Genomic DNA, 6,659 nt, shown 5'->3' on the forward strand with positions numbered 1-6,659 from the left:
GCGCAGACCTCTCCTGCCGCCTGCTGCTCCCCTCCGCAGTGTATTTCGTCGGTCTGCCTGTTCTGTTCCCCGCTCTGGCTCTGGTGAATTCTCTCACCCTCCTGCGCTTCTGACTGTACCCAGTGCTTGTATAAATAAATAAAAATTAAATGCACTCTCTCTTCAAAAAAAAAAAAAATAAAGTGCTTTATACCATTGAATTGTCTGTTAGGTGAATGTCCACGAGGGAATGGGTAACTTTGGGCGCTTGATTTAGAAACTATATTCTTTGCTTTTCCTGTATTGTGTCCTAATTGTATTAAAGTTCCTTCCCATTAAAGTCTCATGTTTTTTTGTTGATATGGCGGATGGCAGAAACTATTGAGAGCAGGCAGGTTTGTGGGGTTTGGGGTGCCCCTCTCCCTGCCCTGTAACAAAATGACCCAACAAACTCACTCACACATTTCAATAAGACACCCAACTCTGGGTCTTCGCATTCCCTGCCCGACTGTAAGCTTAGCAAAACCAGAAACAGTTTCAGTCTCTCAGTTAATTGCAAAGCCTACGAACTTTTCCTTTCTGAGGTTGGCTGCTGGAGGTCTCCACCTTCAAAGCCCCACAACAGCCTTCTGGAAGATCAGTGCCCTGGAGGCTGGAATCTGCTGACCCCAAATGCTAAAGACCCAAAAACCTTTAATCCAGAAGACTGAATGAATCTGTACCCCCTGCTGTAGTTCCTTATATTAGTATCAGTTGCCCCACCCCAAAATGTGATACTTTTTTGCATTTTTCCTGGGGCTGTCTGTCCTCATCAGCAACCCCCTCCAAGGGCACCTTCTGTAACAATCTTTTGGCTCTAGCCACCAGTTGCACCATGAGGGCTATCTCCCTGACTGGGGATCAAACTCATGGTGCACAGTGGCTGGCCATAGCTTGATAGTGCTGAGACTTAACCCCTGCGTCATCAGGAAGGCCCTCCATTTTTAATTTTTTAAAGGTAAATCCAGACAGCTTTACATAAAGATTTTACCAGTTTTTATTACCATCAACAGTGTGTCGCCTTGCGGGGCAGCAGTGTAGGAAATGGTGTGGGAATAGGGAAAGGTTCCTCAAAGTCCATGTGGAGCAATGAGAAGCCTATAGGGGCTACATTGGAAGTAATATGCAGCACCCATCCAAAGGCAGTCCCATATTTATTAGCATTGAGTGCAAAGGTGGGGCAAATACATAGGGAGTGTACATGTGAGTGATGGGATCAGGGAAGAAAACTAGGGTGGAGGGACCAGGAGTTATTGCCTGGGGTTTGGGGGGGACTCCATTATTCCTGCCAGTCTAAGCATATAATCTCTATTCTAATATTTTCCTGCTGTTTTTAGCAGATACTGATTTCCCAGTATGCTCCTTATACCAGGACTTTTGCCCTTGCTGAGAGGCCCCTGAATGACACTACACCTAGCTGACAAGCAGGAACTCTGGGTACCAAGACAATATCCTGAGAACAAGGGGGGCTGGGAACCCACAACAGTGTAATAGGGTTCCTTTTTCTCTACATTCTCTACAACACTTGTCATTTGGGGTCTTCCTAATATGTGCCATTCTTACAAGTGTGAAGTGGTATCTTGTAGCTTTAATCCACATCTCTCTTATTAGGAGTGATGAACAGGAAATCTATAGGGGTGGAGAATAGATTAAGTGATTGCAGGGGCTATGGAAAGAGTGGGGCTGGGATGATTGGCAATAGCATTTTTCTTCTTTTTTTTTTTAATTTTTATTTATTTATTTATTTTATAGAGGCATGTTTTTATTTATTTATTTGTTTGTTTGCCTGTTTTGTCCATACATGCACTGGGTACAGTCAGAAGCGCCGGAGGGTGAGAGAATTCACCAGAGCCAGAGCGGGGAGCAGAGCAGGCAGAAGGACCGAAGCACACTGCTGAGGGGAGCAGCGGGCGGCAGGAGAGGTCTGCGCGCCACGTGGGACCCCCCTCCGGTGGCCTGGGAGCAGCCGGGGATCGAACTGGTGCCGCAGAGGCCGCGGGCAGCTTCGCAACCCAGCGCCCAACCGCTGCGCCACCGCCACCGGGGAGGCCCAGCATTTTTCTTCTTAGATAATGCAAATGGTCTCAATGTAGATTGTGATGGTTGTTCCCCCCACCCTTGTGAATATGCTAAAATCACGGATTTGAACATCTTAAGTGGATGGATTTTATGGTGTGTCAATATTATCTCAATAAAAATGTGGGAGGAAAAAAAGCCCTGAGATGTGGCTAGAATGTAGGGGGAAAACCTGGCATGAGGAGGCTGCCTGGGCAAATAGCAAATGGGGTCTAGGCAAATGGCCCCACCAAAGGGAGGCCAGTTCTCATTTTTTTGGCAAAGTGGAGGAATGTTAATGAAGTGTAATTGTTGCCCAAAATTTCCATTCTTGGACATCATTTTTCATTGCTGGAAGTAGTTCTGACTTGGCAGCCAAAAAGACTGGCTGCCCCCAAAACAGTCAATTTTAGTAGGATTACTTCCCCAGGAAGAAAAGAGTGACAGAGAGGGCCTCCCTCTTGGCGTAGGGATCAAGTCTCAGCACTATCACAGCTGCTGTGGCCTGAATTCATCCCTGGCCAGGGAGCTAACTCCCACATGGCGCAGCAGACCTCTCCTGTCTAGCCCGCTGCTCCCCTCAGCAGTGTATTTCAGTAAATCTGTTATAGGACAGGGAGAGGGGCAGCCCAAACCCCGCAAACCTGCCTATTGTCTATTCTAAATGGGTTCTGCCATCCGCCGCATCAACACAAAACATATGACACTTTAATGGGAAGGAACTTTAATAAAAACTAGGAAACAATACAGGTAAGGCAAAGAGTCTAGTTTCTAAATGAAGCGCCCAAAGTTACCCGTCCCCTCGTGGGTAAAACTCCATCCATATGGGATGGGCCCAGAGCAAGGCCCCAAAGCCTGCCACAAGTCTAAAGCATCTTCCAGTGGGGACCCACAGAAAAGGGTCAGAAACAACCAAACAAGCCCGGAAGGAAAAGAGCAAAATCAACATCAAGATAAAAGCTGCCATTGTCACCTCCCCATGGATCTCACCCACATCTGTGTCACCCAGTCCACGACCAAAAGACAAGCGCAGTTTCTTCACATGTCTCTAGGATCCACGCGCCTCCTCCAGGTCTCCTGGCTCCATCCTGCTTCCTTCCTCAGTCTCTTCTCCAGCTTCTCCTCTTCCTGCTCAGCTCCACCCTCTCTTGGGTGGGGCAGGGAACCTCCCCCTTTCCTGGGGACCACCCTGTTACAGATCCACCTGCTCTGCCATCTCTGGTGAATCCCCTGCACCTCTGGCCTACACCCCAGTTCTTCTAAAAATAAATCTTAAAAGGGAAAAAAAAAAAAAAAAGTAACACAGTGTGACAAAGGAAAATGTGTGGGCCAGGCCTTAGAGCCCAGACTAACATAGCAACATGAATCAGACAGGCTGACCTTGGCCAGAGACAGAGGATGACTGGAGCTGGTTCTGAAAAGGCAGAAAGAAGATAGTAAAAGTACTATGGGGCAGAAAGAGGGGCACCCGGGACCCCCAAACCTGCACATTCAGAATGGGTTCTGCCAGTCACGGCATAAAGACAAAGCATATTTTTTTGTGTGTATAAGACATCTAATAGAAAAGAACTTTAATACTGTGCATAGAAAGAGAAGGGATATAATCTTCCAATGAAACACCCAAAGTTATCCCTTCCCTGTGAATAAATGTCTCAGCCAAAGCTGAGAAGTAAGCAGGACTTCTTCACATGTCTCTGTTTCATGGGCCTCCTCCAGATCTCCACTCAGCTCCATCTTTCATTAGGTGGGCAGAGAACATGGAACTTCACCCCCCTGTTTTGGAGATTCCACTGTTACAAGGGGACTTGGCAAGGTGCCCCTCTCTGCTGAGCCAGGGAGCAGAAGGATTAGGATATCGGAGTTGATGAGCTCTTTGCTGTGGGGATAGAGGGAAAGGAATGGTCCTGGAAATGTAGCCCATGGCCTTACAAAGCCAGTGGGAATTATTGGTTTGGACGCCGAAGGGGTAAATGGCCTGCGGGGTGTTGGAGGCGGCGGGCAGGACTCTCCTAGGCGCATGCGCAGGCCGCCCACTGGGCTTACCGGAAGTGCTGCGTTTGACGTGGGAGGGGTGGAGCTGGGAGCTACGGGCGCTGCTGCGGAGCCCGAGCCTTATTTGTCATCTTGAAGGAGTATCATCTTGGTGAGGAAGGTGGGAGGTTATTGCAGGTAAATGGACCTTTGCACTGCTACAGTGATCTGCCAGGCACCTGTGTGGGACTCGGGCCCACACGGTGGAGGCAACAGTAGCTGAGGCTGCTGGGAGAAGGCGACTGGCGGGACGTCACCGGGACGAGATACCGAGTCAGGTGAGCGGGGTCTCGGCGGGTGGGCAGGTGTTGCAGCCGCCGGCGTGCAGACTGGAAACCAGCGAGTGAGTGACCAGCTCTATGGGCGGCGCTGGATTTTCACGTCTTTACCCCTCATTGTGTGCCTGCTCGATTTTCAAGTGAAGAAAATTGATACTCAAGAAGGGGAAATGAAAAGGGCGGGGGGGGGGGGTTGTGCCAAATTCCAGAGTTGGGTGGAGCCGGGATATGAGCTGAGTCTCCTGATTCCCAAATCAAATCTGGATCCACTGTATTGGAGCTTAGGGGCCAGGGGGATGGGCTAGAGCAGGGCTGACCAAACTTCTGTCGGAATCAGAGAATAATTATTTTCCACTGTGTAGGAGGCAACTCCGAAAGTATTGTGTAGGTAAGTACATAATAGAAAAAGAAATAAACATTTCCACACATTTTTATTGACAGTAAAAACTTTGTTTATGGACATGAGATTTGAGTTTCATAAAATATATGTCTATTGAAAACTTTTTTTCTTCCAGTTTAAAAATAAAAGCCATTCTTTGTTCAAAGGTCATAGAAAATCAGGCAGCAGGCCAGATTGGGGCCATGTGGCATTGTCTGCCATCCCCTGATAGATCTGTGCTTTCCAGCCACATGTCCACATGTGGTATTGAGCCCTTGAAAAGTATCTAGTCTGAATTGAGAGGGACTGTAAATTAAACTACATGCTGGATTTCAAAGGTAGTACAAAAAAGCAAGTAAAATATTACAGAAATGGTTTATGTTGATTACATGTTGAAATTATAATATTTTGGATAGAGTGGACCAAATAAAATATATTATTAAATTAATTTCACCTGTTTCATTTGACCTTTTTTTTTTAAGATTTATTTATTTATTTATACAAACACTGGGTACCGTCAGAAGCCCGGGAGGGTGAGAGAATTCACCAGAGCCAGACCAGGGAGCAGAATAGGCAGAAGGACCGAAGTACACTGCTGAGGGGAGCAGTGGGCGGCAGGAGAGGCCTGTGCTCCATGTGGGACCCTCACTGGTAGCTGGGGATTGAACCGGCGCTGCAGAGGCTGCGGGCAGCTTCGCAGACCAGCGCTCAATCGCTGTGCCACCAGGGGAGGTCCTGTTTCATTTGACCTTTTTACAACTTGTCTGATCATCTTTTAATGTGACTGTTAGAAAATGTTCAATTATACATGTGTTTGTGGCTTGCATCATAATTCCTTTGTCCAGTGCTGCTTGAGGAGTGAGGTTGGGGAACTTGGGTGAGGTGACTGCCTCCATTTGTGTTGAGAGAGTTGGGAGAAGGTGCAACCTGGCATGCAGAAGTGGAGTATGGGGCCACGTGGGGACAGTGGACTATCTGGGTGACTTCAGGGAGTAGGGGGATTGAACTGTTTGGGGGGGTAGCAGTGAGAGGCCAAAGAGCAGGGCAGGTGACCAGGTGAGTGAGTGAGGGGATGAGGACACTGTCTTGAGGAGTTTCCACCTCTCCAACCCCCTGCATCAGAGGACTTATAAGCCTACACTGCACCACCTTGTTGGAGAAGTGATTCAGCTAGTTCATTGACCGAATATAGCAGTAGAATAAAATGTAGGGCTCACCCAAAGAATCCTTTCCACAACTGAAGCACCCTCACCCAAGCTGGAGAGCAGTTTTCTCTCCTCAGCCACCTGCCCCTTGTGCCCAATCTGGGACATCCTGCCAGCTCAGGCCTTGTGCTGGGGACAAAGGGGACTGACTGCCCGAGCTTTGGCTCCCTGTGCTTGCTGCTGAGGCCCAGGAGCTGCCTTGCCATCCCCTATGCTGTGGAGGCAGGGGGAAGTGCTAGGAGGTGCTAGGGAGTTGTTGCAACCTGTGGCTTCCTTGTTCTTGGCTTGTAGGAAAAAGGTGGGATTTCTGTGTCCATGTCTGTGATTTTTCTTATTCAATTCTCAAAGTGAGAGGAGGAAAACCTTTGCTTACCTCTTGCCTCCAAGTGTCAGTGCCTCAGAGGAGCACTGGGGAGCTGAGGGCACTGCACAGGGAGGCCGTGGTGCCTGGCCTGGTGCCACTAGACAAGTTCCTCCCTGCTCTAAACTGTTTGTGTTCCCCTAAATTCATGTTAAAATACTGACTCCCCATGTGATGAAATGAGGAGGTGGGGCCTTTGGGAGGTGCTTAAGTTGTGCGGGTGGACCTTCACAAATGGGATTATTGCCTAGATAATAGATCCCAGAGCACTTCCTTGCCCCTCTGATGTGTGAACCAGGAAGTGGGTCTTCAGCAGGCAGCAAATCTACTGG

This window comes from Talpa occidentalis, unplaced genomic scaffold (assembly GCF_014898055.3).
Source record: "Talpa occidentalis isolate TD23 unplaced genomic scaffold, MPIMG_talOcc4v2.1 talOcc4.9, whole genome shotgun sequence".
In the NCBI taxonomy this organism is placed as follows: Eukaryota; Metazoa; Chordata; class Mammalia; order Eulipotyphla; family Talpidae; genus Talpa; species Talpa occidentalis.